The sequence below is a fragment of the Lygodium microphyllum genome, chromosome 22 (genome assembly GCF_053477565.2).
Source record: "Lygodium microphyllum isolate KBCC chromosome 22, Lygodium_microphyllum_v1.1.10, whole genome shotgun sequence".
Lineage (NCBI taxonomy): Eukaryota > Viridiplantae > Streptophyta > Polypodiopsida > Schizaeales > Lygodiaceae > Lygodium > Lygodium microphyllum.
In genome coordinates this window covers 37643660-37659045 of record NC_141156.1, presented here as the reverse complement: position 1 = coordinate 37659045, position 15386 = coordinate 37643660, and the positions used below count along the sequence as shown (strand labels likewise).

Sequence of the window (15386 nt, the reverse complement as noted above, 5' to 3'; positions counted from 1 at the left end):
AGACCCAAACCCCCATGTGAAAAATGCTTGCATGGTTTCAAATTCTCTATCTTATCTTTACATCATAAGGATGATTTTAGTGGTTCATATTGATCAAGTGCTATGACTTTTTTTTCCAAATAATAGACATTTTAGCCCATGTGCAAGACCCAAACCCCCATGTGAAAAATGCTTGCATGGTTTCAAATTCTCTATCTTATCTTTACATAGTAAGGATGATTTTAGTGGTTAATATTGATCAAGTGCTATGACTTTTTTTTCTCCAAATAATAGGCATTTTGGCCCATGTGCAAGACTCAAACTTTACATCTTAAAAAGGCTTGCGTGGTTCCAAATTCTCTATCTTATCTTTACATCGTAAGGATGATTTTAGTGGTTAATATTGATCAAGTGCTATGACTTTCTTTTTCCAAATTGAACTTAGGAATCCAAAGTTTAGTAGGCTCAATAAAATATTTTTGGAAAGAAGAGTCCCACAATTTGAAGCTATTCTATAAAGTCCACATATGATTTCTCACATATTCAGTGCATAACTCTAGGTCACATTCTTTAGGTTCCTTCTAAAAGCTATATATTTGATAGCTTACAAATAATAAAGTATAGCTCTAAGTCTCATTTTCTAGGTGAGTCCTTTTGTGTAATGGTAGCCATTTCTATAACTTCCTTAAATAGGTCAAAGTTAAAATAGCAAATGCATCTTTCATAACTAAAGATTTGTGCTACATTAAAGTCTTTTGATATGAAAGTGTGTTAATATTATTTCTTGATGTGTTTATGCGTTTATTAATTAATGTGTTATGTGTGTCATTACATTGTTAAGGTGTATTACGTGTTTTAAGTATTTGATTAATTAATGTGTGTATGTGTTTTAGTATAAAAAATGTGTGATAACATTATTATGTTTGTGTTGATGTGTGTGTGTGTGTGTGTGTGTGTGTGTGTGTGTGTGTATGTGTGTGTGTGTGTGTGTGTGATCTCTTAATACTTTGTGTAACCATGGCAGTATGGAGCATGCTGAAACATCTGATGCAAGAAACAATGTCCATGTACCAGACATTGTTTTGTGTACTCCCAATGCACGAATGAATGTGCATAAAGCCAAAGACATGGCTAGGAGGAAGTCAGTACAACGTGCCCTCAAACGTGTCAAAGGACACAACACTTCCGTTGTATCCCTAAAGATCCTGCATCGGTTAGATGCAATTGAGAAGCAAATCAAGAGTTTAAACAAACGTCAAAGAGCTTCAAACTCCTTCTGTCAAAAGTTTGGTGATCGCCTTCAAAGAATCGAAAAAATCCTGGCAGAAAAATATGAAGGAGGCTTGGCTGATGGGATAATGTTGCAAGACGAGATAGATGAAATAAAGGGCTATATAGGAGAAATCTATGAGTTGGTTTGCAAGCACTGGCCAGGGTGTTCTTTTGAAGACCATGCAGAAAAGTTGCGAGACCTTGCTAAGAGCAATAATCGTATAGAGGATGGAGTGTGTGAATTACTGGCTCAAAGGAATGCAAGCGTGCTTGCACCTGAGAGCATTTGCCTCGATGTGCATGTCACTTCTCTAAAAGTTTGCCTCAATAGGTTCTCTGCAATGTTGAACCTATTGAATCGTCGCATGAGTTCATCATCCAATGCATAGTGCTCTTAGCATATCAGGCGATTTCAATAACTTTTTGTCGGATCCTCCGATAGATATGTCATTCTATTGTTGGGTTTGAGAATTTTCATGTCATTTGGACTTTTGTATGCCCCATGATAATGACATAATATGCTCTTTCAATTTATATTCTTGCACATGTAAGATTATATTGTTGCTTATGTGATGTTATAATCTTCAAATTTTATATTGAAATAGTGTTTAGAACAAATTTATCTTGAAGGAAAATCTTTGCTAAAGTCTTCCCTAAAAGATAGGAAAAAATTTTAGTACGCAAGGGACATAAAAGTATGCAATTACTAATATCAAAGTACATTTTTCTTTTTATATCAGGTTTTTCTCGGCAATGGTACTTCCAACACATTCTGTGCCTAGAGATCGTGTATTGCGTGCACGTAGAGAAACGCTCAAAATTACTAGACATAAACGTAGGCACGTTGCAAGAGTTAGGACTGAATTACATGTTCGTGACCATGCAAGATATATGTATGAACAACATCATGCAAATGGAAACTATATGGATGTCGGCATCCCAAATCAGCTATATCAAACCAATCAATTTTGCGCTGCATCTTGCTCTGCTGCTCATGATTTCAGATGTCTACCGCAACTCGACAATACAATCCTAATGGTGGCTTGAGTGTGCGTAGGCAAATGCTTAATATTACGAGAGCTGAACGTATGCACATGGCAATAGTTAGAACAGAATTGCAACAACTGCATCATGCTACCATAGATAGAGATAGATACAATAGCATCCAAGCTACAAGTGACCAAATGCCAGTTGCACCATTATTGCCATTGAAAGTTCAACCACCTCCTATTCGTCAAGGAGACAATGCAACTATCCACAATATAGATGTTGAGATGTTGGATAACCATGAATTGCTACCCTTCGGAGTGGAGATACGTAGCACAAGTCCACAAAGAAATGGAAACACAAATAATCCAAATGGTGGATTAAGAAATTGTAGGCAAATGCTTGATGCTACTAGAGCTGAACGTAGACACAGGGCAAGAGCAAGAACGCAATTACAACAATTGCATCGCACTACAACAAATACAATTGATATAAATGCTCAAATGCCTGGTGCACCATTACTGTCCTTAGATGTTCAATTGCCTCGCCTTATTCAAGAAGAGAATGAAGCTATCCATAATGCAGATGCAAGTACTGAGATGCTACATGACCAGTATAATATTCAAGCTCCTATGTTTCTACCTCAAAATGGTGGATTTTGTTCAATTCTCCATGACATGCCACCTAATTTGGATATTCATCCATCAATAACAATTTTGCTCTTCCAAAAACCAGATTTGCATGCAATTGGTACCCTTTGCAAGGTTTGTCACCATTGCATGGCTAAGTTGTGGCACGATGAAACTAAAACAATGCGTACAACTTCGATTGGAAAGCATTGCTGTAAAGAAGGGAAAGTAATTTTGCCACCTCTACAACAACCACCACAACCTCTGTGTAATTTGCTTGATGGCACACATCCACAAAGCAAAGAGTTCAAAAAAAATATACGTGCTTATAATAGCGCATTGGCTTTTGTTTCAATGGGTGTAAAAATTGATGAGCTTTTGCCTCAAAATGGAAATGGTTATACTTTTCGAGTTCATGGATCAATATATCACCGGATGGGTTCCCTATTGCCAAGTGAGGATGGATAACAAATGCCAAAGTTTGCACAACTTTATATTTATGACACCGATCATGAGTTATTGAATCGCATGGGGGTTTTACCTGGGCTTTTGCCAGACTTACTACAAGAGCTTCAACAAATGATGCATGATCACAATGCTTACGCACAGGCCTTTATAGCAGTTGGTGCAAGCTTGCAACGCAATCCATCAGTAGAAATAAGAATGTCCATTTTTCAGAATCGATCCACATCTAGACAATATTCAGTTCCCACTGCAAGTGAGGTTGTTGCGTGCCACAAAGGCTAAAGTCCCGAGTATGCCATCATCCACGTGGAAACTGGAGCAGAAATAACCAGGACTCAGGAGCAACTACACCGCAACCTTCATGCAGGCAGCAGTGCAAACTGTGCCAGCAGCACCTGATGTAATAATAAGTAACAAGACCACACGAATCACGATGTACATGTGGAATTCTCGTGAGTCGTGAATGTCTCTGTCTGTCTCTCGGGCAGGTTGGAAAGGGTTCGCGCTGAATGCTCTCTCCCGGGGCAAGTTGCTCCCCAGGCCGCCTCCGCTGAGCCCCCCTTCCATTAAAATTCAAAGAGAGAGAGATTCAAGCTTCAACTTCTTCGATGTAAAAAGAAGTTGTAACCTACCATGAAAGGTGCAGATCTATTGAGGCAACTCTGCAGGATTCTCCCTAAATCCACAAAGGAACTGCAAAGAAAAACCAGTCATAGCTGACCCAACTCAAGAGGAGGATGCTAACTAACACTAGACAATGGAAAAGTCAGAGTCACTCAATATGTCTATGATTATACCCAAATATTAAAAAATAATCAATGTGCTACATTCCAAACAATGTGAATAAAGGACGGTAACAATAGATGTATTTCTGCTTATTTGCTCCGATACATTTAACTTGGGATGATTCAAGCTGAGCACGTCAAGCTTCCTGCATGCCCATACCAGCTTCTTCACTCTTCTTCTTCTGTAGTTCATCCAGTTCTACCTGTCTCTCCGCTTCCTTGACATCTTGGTAATAAGGATGCGATGGGGTGATGTCTGTGGTGATTTCGACAGGGTATCTGTGGATGCATTCCATCCAAGGATTCATACCCACTTGTGGCTTTATGTCCCTCAACACTTCCCACACTACACTGTTGCACTTGAAGCCTGATCCCAGAGCCACCTGCCACACCCTCTCCCCCTTCCTTAGCCTCTCTTTGGCCTCGCAGTAGCCCATGGCATACCATAGCCCACTGCTTGATGTGTTGCCAAACCTGTGCAGTGTCATCCTTGCTGGCTCCAAATCATAGTCTGTCAGCCTCAGATTCTTCCCAATCCCATCGATTACCGCCCTTCCTCCAGGGTGAATGCAGAAATGGTCGAATGCTTTTTTGAAGTCAGGTACGTATGGCTTCACATCCATCCTCAAGGCACTCCTCTGAACTGCATTTATGGCCACTTTGAGCAGCTCAGTGAATGGCATGGTAGCAGGCACCAATTTGATCATGCTCATTCGCAGAGCTTGAGAGGCCACATCGAGTAGCTTCACGCTGAGAGATGTTCCGACTAGGCCATCATCATCTTCCCTTGTTACAATCACATTGTAAGACTTGTCACTGGCAGCAGTGGTGGTCCTTACGGACTGAACAAGCTTGAATTTGGAGCGTTTCTTGTCTTGCTCTTTGTTAGACAGGAGAAGGGCATAGGAACCACATCGGAAGAGGCAATTCGGAACCAGCATGGACCGATCGTTGCCATAGTACCAATTCAATGTGATGTTCTCAGTGCCAACAATGACAACAAGCTTGTTTTTGTGAACTCTGAGAAGATCCTTGGCCATGTCCACCGCTACCATGCCGGCAGCGCAGCCCATGCCCGAGATGTTGAAGCTCCTGACATCCTCCCTCATCTTGTAGTGGTGCACCAGGTGAGAAGACAGGGATGGAGCGGGGTAGAACATACTCACATTGACGATGAGGAAGTCGATGCAGTTAGGCGCAACGCCTGTCTTTGAGAGGAGCTCATCCATGGCACCAAACATCATGTGGTCCATCTCCTCGCGGGCGAGCTGGAGGGTGGGAATGCGCTCCTGTGGAGTGGGCTTGAAGACGAAGGCAGGGCCATAGGTTTCCTCACCGAGGCCGGATTTCAGGAGGACCTTGAGCTGGAACAGCATGTTCTTGTTGGTGAAGGCATTGCTCTCCCTGGTGACCTTCTCACAGTGCCGAGTGTCGAGCTTGTGCTGGTCCAGTGACTTGAAGCTAGCAAAGTCTACCAGGTAGCAATGGCCGGCCGCTGCAAGGCGGCTGTAATACAATACCACTGAGAAGACAAACAACATAGCCACGGCCATGGCTGCCTTTGCTGATGCATCATCATCATATTTCCACAGGTGAATGAGTCTCTCTGGGCCCAGCCAGCAGGCCCCTACTGATGACAAGAAGAGGCATAAGAATGGCAGGATGTGAGGTACATAGGCACGGGCAAAGAGCTTGGCTACGAGGAAGTAGTCGTAGGCGGCGTCTGAGGACAGGAAGGCAAGGGTTTGGGAGAGGGAAGCGAGGATGCCCCTGTTCCTTCTGCGGGGCCTGGCTTGCTGCTCCTTCTGGCCGACTTCATGATCAGAAAGGGAGGGGGGAGCCGCCATCGCAGGGATCGAATGTAGACAGAGAGATGTGAGTGAGATTGGGGGGGGGGGGGGGGGGGGCAAGAGCAAGGGGGAGAGACCTGTTTAAGAGCTCGACTGATGAGGGGATCGTTTTTTCTGATTATTTGTTCTTTTTTCCTTTTAATTCATTTCCTGGCTGACGGATTAGAGATGATGACTCTGTGTGGGTGATGTGGGACGAAGATGACGAGGCGATGGATGATGGGAGAGTCGGACACAGAGAGAGAGAGAGAGAGAGAGAGAGAGAGTATCACATAACACGACGACTGTTATAAATGTCGTCGTTTGTATGTGGCCACTGGCGACGTAAGAGACAGGAGGATAAAAAGAAAGAAGGTGAGCAGCAGCAGAAGAAGAAGGGGGGGGAAGTTGGAACTTGGAAGCGAGATTGCTTGATCGATGAAGGGGTTTGGTGTGATCACTCACTAGTTAGTTTACTACTACGGTACTACCCTTGTGTGTGTTAAGGCGAGGTTTCCGCACCCTGCGTGAGAGACAGGGTTAGGTGGAGCCTCTTGCCGTTTTCATCCTTTTCAGCTGGTGACTACGATGCGCCCGCCCATCTTGCCATCTTTATAACACAACACTAGTTCCATTTGGATTGCCAATCATGCCATCCCCTCTAAGAATCTGTTCCCACCAAGTCTACATTCACACTCAGGTTCGACCAACTCACGTGGTCACGTAGCCTCCAAGTTCGCAACATGTTTGTGAACCTGTTCCCACCAAGTCTACATTCACACTCAAGTTCGTGGCATCTGCTTGCCAACTCACATGGTCACGTAGCCTCCAAGTTCGCAACATGTCTACAAACCTACAACCTCCACATACAATGGGTGAGTACATGGCTCCAAATGGCTCTTGATAAAATAGGACCAAAACTGAGTGAGCGTTAAAGGATAAGAAGCATCAAACATTCAAATGTGGCGTACAACAATAGCTTCCATGTATTCTTTTTTACTCTAAATTTAAATTTGCAAAACTTGGACCAGCACAACTATAGGTCACTTTACAACCGATATCAAGTTAGTAGTAAACCACACGTCCTTCTCATTGGTCAAGGGTTTCAAGCCAACTTTGGACATTGGCTCAACACCCTAGACAATGTTTGAATAGGTCCTAAAAAGGCCACACACATTAGGACTTGTTCCCACCACAATCTAGTCTTGGATGGGAACTAGTTCATAAATTCACAAGTTTCCATGGCATCTCAATTTGCAACTGGTTTCAAGTTCACAATCTCTTCGTGCCATGGGTGAAGACATGCTCCATGAAAGTTCAAAACCAACTCACATAGGCAAGCAGTTTGCAAAATTTTGAGACATTTTCCCTTTGAAGCACAAATATTAACACTTCAAAAAATGTATTTATAAACTACCAAAGCTATTACATGTGCCAAACATATCCCTATGGCTTCCTATAACATGCCTATCAAATGCTCCTTTGACGTTGATTTGGTAGCCCAAAACCTAGGCAACATCGTCTGGAACTCCCTTAGAGTATTGCGAACTTTGTTATCTTGGATCACTTGAGTCTACCTTGCAAAGGAATGTCTACCTAATTCCCATGAGGATCAACTTAAACATAAGGTTCTTGAATAATACGATGGTTACCTAACAGGTTATCTAGCATTAGTTTTATGGGCACCTGTTTGTGCAAATTAATCCAAACCGAAGCGGATGTGTCAAACTTGGTTCAAAGAGGGTGAGAAATGTGGGGCAGTTGATGTGTCGACCCCTTTGCCCATAAGGAAAAGTCTCACCACGACCCCCTAAAACAACATAAGGTTGGTTCTAAACTAATCTTCACGGGATGTGTAAAACTTGGTTCAAATAGGGTGAGAAATGAGGGGAAGTTGATGTGTCGACCACTCCACTACCCATAAGGCTAAGTCTCACTGTGGCTCCCTAAAATGACACAAGGTCGATTCTAAACTAATCTTTCTAGGATGATCACGTTTCAACCTTTCCTATACCATTTATCCTACCATCCTATGGGAAACTTCTAGGATTGCTGAGATCACTCTACCATTGGATGGATCCATTGGGGATACACCCTTCTCACTTCTCATTTAATATGGAGTTTCTTAATTATCTAACTACCTAGCATGATTAATTTGATATGTAAAAAATAACTTCTTTAATTAACCCATTAATACGAGGTTCTTGTATGTAATTTAGGTACAAAAACAAATACAAGATCAGACAATCTTTAGAAAATAGTAGCAATAATGTATTCATTTGTACCTTTCCTTTCCCTCCAAGATGCAATACCAATTCAACATTTTTGTCCCTTACATTGAGACATATATCCAAAGCACCTAGAAACCCACATGCAACTCATGGACACAATTCATAATCCACCCTTTTATCTAAAATAGGGTTTTTCAATATTCGTAGATGTTAGGCAATGGAGGCTTTTCATCTGCATCCTAGGCCCAATGTGGGTATCTAGAGCCTAACTTGCATGCTACTGTAGAAGTGAACCAATGTTCCATGGTAGCTTTCACATGCTAGTATATCAAGCAATGCACTCCTGGGTTTCTTGCATTTACCAGCATCTTTTTCCACTGTGCAATCATGGAGGGGATCCACATGTGCATCAAACCCTTGTCTAATAAGCCTTAAGAGACAAGTAAACTCTTCCCCTTAGGGGATTCTCAAAAGTCCAATAAAAACAAGGCAAAAAACCCATCTTTAAACTAAGAAAGCTTATATTTTTCCATGTCAAAGGATAGCATCTCTTCAAGTGAAATAGAATTCAAACAACACCAGTGAGTACCCCACAAGGGTCAATAATTTTGTCAATATAATCTTCCAAAGAGTACTACTACTTCATCATGCATTATCCCTTTCTTATGGCATCACAAAGTATCTACCTTTGTATCTAATTTAACCTAGGGATCACTAGGTCCCTTGTAGACTCATTCTATATTCAAGGCATAATCTTAATGGCTTCTAAGTTCTTTTATCTCTAGTCTCTTCATGCATTTCTAGAAAATTACAATTTGAGACATAGTTTAATAACCCTTTTACCAAGTAATCTAATCATGCTTCTATAAGAGGTATTTCACATTATAACTCTCTTCTCAAGAGTGCAACATTTCATGAAGGTCAACATTTAGAGCCTTTAAGGTTTTGGCCTTCAGGGCACATACAATTGGTGGTTCTAAAAATATTAACTCGTGCTCTGAGCAAGTTAATCTAACCATGACACAAGCATCTTTTACTTTTATACTATTTTCTTTAACTTAATATGAAGGCACCTGGATATTTCTTGGAGATAGAGGGGTTCCTTTTGCTCGTGCAACTTCACATGTTACTCTAGATGTGCTCCTCTTAGGTGCCATACTATATACTCATTTGAGTCTCTAATGCCTTGGCTTAGCTTGCTCCATGGACTTCATTAAGAGTGAATACCTCAAGCTTGCCTAAAAGACACATAAGTCTCCCTCTCTCCTCTTCTTGCAAAGATAAGAGTAGGGTAGAGTTATATATATCCTATTGCGCAACATTGCTAAGGTGTTTTTGAAGAGACGCTCATAAGCCTTTATCTCTAAGGTTTATATAACAGCTTCCCTTTCTTGCTCTCTCCCTCATGCTCATCAAATTGCTACAATTTAGAGTCTATGGAGAAGCTTGGTACAATAATAGCCATTGATGATGATGATGATGGCAAGGTAAACATCAGTACAAGCCTCCATCAATTCACATTGTTTTCCATGAAGCTGATGGACGATTAAAAATGATGGCTACTACACTTAATGTAAAAAATGATGACGTCGGAGAAAGAAATGAGTTTTTTTAAAATATTTTAACCTTTGAGTTATAACCCCTCTCCCCCCATCTTTTATTTCATTCATATGAAGGTCTTCGAGCTATTACGTTCTCTCTCCCTTGGAGAAATCGAGATATCCTAATCTCAAGAACTTATGATTTATTGTTCTCTAGGGTAAATTTATGCTACTCTGATTATATCCAAGCACTCAACTTCAAAGTAATGTAACGAAAAAAAAAGGCAATTTTATTTTGTGGTACAATGGCCATTACAAGGTAATGTTTATTACAAGTTTAAATGTTATTACTGTTAGAAGATAGGCATATGAACCCACCATATAAGCAAGGGTGTATAAGAGCAGATGGGTGTGAATAGCCTAAGCGACAGGGGAAATCCTAACCCTAGCTAGGAAGAGGCTATATAAATAGCCTATGGGTCACTATCAAGGTGCGAGAGAGTGTACCCAAGTTGTACTTGTAAGCAACTTAGTAAACAAGATTTTGTTCTTGTACTTTGAACTCTCTTCTCCCTCTTGTGCACACATTCTAATGCTTGCCTCTTTGATATTTTCACATGGTATTAGAGCCATATCTGATCTACTCAACTTCCCACAGCTCTATCTCAGTTAAGTGCACAAGAAGAACTCCATTTTTTCATCCTATCTTCTTCACCTCCATCGCCTGTATTGGACCCCCTTACCTTGGTGGACTTGCTGCATGCATAGGAGGGCATTTCAATTCTTGCTATCTTCTAGAAACTTTCTCTCCACCTCAAGGTGTAGCTACGTGGCATGTCAGAGCTCGACATTGGGCAGCCAGGAGCACGACATTGAGGTTTTCTCAGAGAACAGCGCAATTCTGAATAGTCTGGCAATTCGTATGACGGCACGGCCTATAGCAGGTGCAATGATGACGATGACCATGGGGCTTTGATAGCCGCCAAGTGGGCTATCTCGACCCAAGAGGGTTTCCTAAAACTCTTCTTCCACTGCTCCCACAGAGTCAAACTCTAACTATGGGTTTCATGGTAGCCATAGCCACAAGCTTGAAAGCTTGACCTTCTTGTTTTTTTCATATTCTGCTATCACTAACACTGATTTTAATCATTGAGTTATCTCTTCCAGAGTCAATTACTAATCTGGGAACTCCATTTCAGAGGTTCTTTCACTTGGTAGGGTATCACCAAGCTCATCAATACTGATATCTACCATCTCTAGTAGCATAAACTAGAGATGAGTGCTTGTAAGCACTAAAGCACATTGCTCAATCATTTTGCTACTAGTATTTACTCAATCTGAGTTTTTCATTAGAAAATTAAAACCACTAAGTTCTCTACTTCATTTTGTAAGGCTATGTGTACAACTATAAACACATAGACCATCCTATCCTAAACTTGTGTTGCTTGTTGCATATCATGTGTGGTTTCTTTCAAATATCTTGGTCAATGAAATCAGAGATATGAGTGTCATTGCACTCTCCTCGAAGTCATCAGCAACAAGCGTTGAAATCATAGACCGTCCTTGTCCAACACAAGGTTCATCTACTAAACCATACCATAAGGAGGAGCCAGAAGTCCAGTCTAGGTTCACATCGTTGAAGCCTAAAAAGACCATTAAACCTCGAAAGAAGATTGCACATAAGAAATGACCACCAAAGTCATATTTTGAAGTACTGCATATGTATGATTTTCAGCCTTTCTCTTCATTGCAATTTTGAATATCAATTGTTTGTAAGGGTGTCCTCGATTTGCTTCTGCATTCATTGGCAAGTTTGTAAGGGACTAGACATTGCCCTTGTCTTAGCAAGTGGTAAGACCTTCCCAATGGCCACAACTTTTGTTGATGTCCACCCTCAAATTCATAAATTTGATGGCAAATATTTCCACCCATGCTCGGTACTTATCAAGTACAAGATGATTGAGAGAGGGTATTGGTCTCTCATTCAAGGCACTAGAGCTGTAAACTTTGCAAAATTGGTTGATGTAGAGGATGACCAATGTGCCCAAGCAATCATCGTGTTACACTTAGATAAGTCCTTGATTCATCATGTCGATCAACTAAATATTACTAAAGAAAAATGGGATGAGCTTGAAAAGCTCTATGGAGCCATTGGTAAAAATACTAAAATCTTCCTTAAAATTGAATTCTTTAGCTTGGAATATAAATCAGGAGAAGACTTGGGAAAATTCATTTCTCACATGAAGGGTCTCATGGCACAACTTGCCTTAGTAGAAGCTCCACCATGAAGAGGATGCTATTGCTATTATCCTAAAAGTTGTGAAAAAGGTGTTTCCTACCCTTATAACTACTCTTACCAACATTCCAAATCCTACCTTGGTAAGTACCATCCAATCCTGTTTGGATGAAGAAAAGAGGAACCACAAAGAAGGCAGCACCGGTCAGGCATCTTCAACTTCATGTGATCAAGTTTTGGTACATACAGTTCTCACTAAATGTTATTTTTGTAAGAAAAAAGGGCATATTGTAAACAACTATTGGAAGAAGTATCCCGAAAAAATGAAATGTAACAAATGCAAGAAGATAGGGCATATCACTAGTAAATGCCCCAACATTCCTAAAGTATCTAAAGAACTAGTGGCCAACTATGTCTCCAATCCATCTGATGATCAACTTTTTTGAGTCTCTAAATCCTATCTTCTTTAAACTAAGAAAAATATAAATTTTCCATGTCAAAGGATAACAACTCTTTAAGGCGGAATAGATTTCAAATTCCACCTTTGAGTATCCCACAAGGGTTATTAAATTTGTCAATCTAATCCTCCAAAGAGTACTACTTCATCATGCAATGTCCCTTTCTTAGGGCATCATCACAAGGCATCAACCTTTCTATCTAATTCAACCTAGGGATCGCTAAGTCCCTTGTAGACTCATTCTATATTCAAGGCATAATCTTAACAACTTCTAAGTTCTTTTATCTCTAGTTACTTCATACATTTCTAATAATAGTTTGAGGCATAGTTTAATAGCCCTTTTACTAAGTAATTTAATCATGCTTCTATAAGAGGTATTTCACATCATAACTTTCTTCTTAAGAGTGCAACATTTTCATGAGGGTTGATATATAAAGCCTTTAGGGTCTTGTCCTTGAGGGCACACTTTACAAATGGTACTTCTAAGAATATCAACTTGTGCTTTGAGCAAGTTGATCTATCCATAACACAAATATTGTTTACTCTTGCATTATTTTCTTTAACTTAATATGAAGGCACTTGGATATTGCTTGAAATGGAGGGATTCCCTTTGCTCATACAACTTTGTGGCCTACTCCAAACATACTTCTTTTAGGTGCCATGCTATATACTCCTTTGACTTTCCAATGCCTCAGCTCTCGGCTTGCTCCACAGACTTCACTAAGAGTGAGTACCTTAGGCTTGCTTGGAAGACACACAAGCCTTCTTCTCTCCTCTTCTTGGAAAAGGCAAGGGTAGGGTAGAGCTTCTCTCTCTCTCTCTCTCTCTCTCTCTCTCTCTCTCCACAGACTTCACTAAGAGTGAGTACCTTAGGCTTGCTTGGAAGACACACAAGCCTTCTTCAGCTCTCGGCTTGCTCCACAGACTTCACTAAGAGTGAGTACCTTAGGCTTGCTTGGAAGACACACAAGCCTTCTTCTCTCCTCTTCTTGGAAAAGGCAAGGGTAGGGTAGAGCTTCTCCCTCCCTCCCTCCCTCCCTCCCTCCTCTCTCTCCTCTCTCTCTCTCTCTCTCTCTCTCTCTCTCTCTCTCTCTCTCTCTCTCTCTCTCTCTCTCTCTCTCTCTCTCTCTCTCTCTCTCTCTCTCTCTCTCTCTCTCTCTCAAAATCCTTCTCTTTCTCTCTTTTAAACCTCTCTATCAATTTTTCTCTCCCTCTATTCTTCTCATCTCTCTTTCTCCCTCCCCCCTCTCAATCCCTCTTTCTCCCTTTATCTCTCTTTGTTATGGAATTATACATATCATAGTATTTTACCAAAATTTACTATGGAAATAAGTTGATTTTTATTTATTGTGGATTTAGTCTATTTGACACATTATCTACGACTTATTACAAGAATGCATACATGTGATATTGGTCACATTATGCTTGGTAGATAGATGGAAGTATACTAATGTACTTTGTGTTGTGATGAGCATATTATTATGCAAAGCTATGCAAAATTATTATTTGTGATGGCACATTTTAATGCATAAAATTTATACACATCACACGATGGAAATATTATTGAAAATTGTATGCTACACAATATGAAAATATTATATTTTGTATGCATCGATAAGTGCAAGGACTATACATAATAGATTTATTTTGGATATATTTATTAAAAATATTTAAATGTTATAATTTAAATGTAAAGCTATAGGGTCTGTTATATTTATTTGCACAAAAGAAAGTAATGCAAGAAAAGGAAAAGTAAGGATATAAGAAGATGCCTTCAATGTATTTTGAGCACAAAAGATTAATTCAATATTACAAATACATGCATGGGGGACTGCACCCAATCTTGTGTTATGCAAGTTTTGTGGATTTATCTTCTCTCTTGCAATTCATTGTCCTTATATTTTCTCTTAATGTTGCCTATTGTATGGTGAAGGCTAGCAACATTGTTATCATGGACACATTGCAAAAAGAGGCAATGATTGAAGAAAAACTAGGTATGCCTTTTTCTTCATATGTTTTATTAAAGATGAAAGGTTTTGTGCATGACTTGGATGCAAGTATTTTGTATGATCATGGTAGTTCTCATGATTTCATTCCGAAAAATTTGTTTAGGAGGTTACAAATAGAAACTAGTCCTTCCTTGTACAAAGTCAACTTTGCATTTCAAGGCATCAAATATAATAGAACATAGGAAATAAAAAGGTTAGAAATTTTTATGGGTCGCATGCAAACCTGTGTCACAAGTGTTAGATGTGCAACCTATTTGCTATTCCTTTTGTTATATCTAATTATTTGCATATAAAAATAAACATGATTTTCGAGATGCACCTCTCCAATCATCAAACATTATCCTTGGCAAGACTTTTAGAGATCAATTTAATCTTGCCATTGATTATCACGCTCACACAATAACTTTTGAATTCCAAGGATAAATAATATCTTTGATCAATGACCCTAAAATTGATTGGCCACACGCAAGCTAAGCAAGTACTTTAGAAAGCCATACAAAGCATGCATGGTTTTTGTGACTCAAGGAGAAGAGTTTGAAGCTTCTACATTGCCACCCACACATAAACATTGTTTTACAGATAATTATCCACTTGAGTTGCCACCATTACAAGGAGAATTAGATCATAAATTTGAACTTTTTCCTGGTGTTTCTTCATCATACAAAGCTCCATATAGGCACAATCCTTTGCATGAAAAAGAAATTCGAGGACAAGTGACTAGATTATTAAACAAGGATTTAATTTGTCTTAGTTCTTCTCCTTTTGGTGTACCTATTTTGTTGATTGAAAAGAAAAATAAAACATAATGGATGTGTATTGATTATCGAGCTTTAAACAAAGTGACTGTTAAAAAGTGATACCCTATTTTGAAAATTGATGATTTGATTGATAAACTTAGGGGAGCTAAACTTTTCAACAAGATAGATCTCAAGTCAAGATATTACCAAATTCATATGGATTCAACTA

At 39.8% G+C, this 15386-nt stretch overlaps 1 pseudogene; it reads right to left on the bottom strand.

Annotated features, from left to right (window-relative positions):
• Positions 1 to 4316: 4316 nt before the first annotated feature.
• Positions 4317 to 5964, bottom strand: LOC148017036 (3-ketoacyl-CoA synthase 13 pseudogene; annotated as a pseudogene).
• Between the last annotated feature and the right edge of the window lie 9422 nt (positions 5965 to 15386).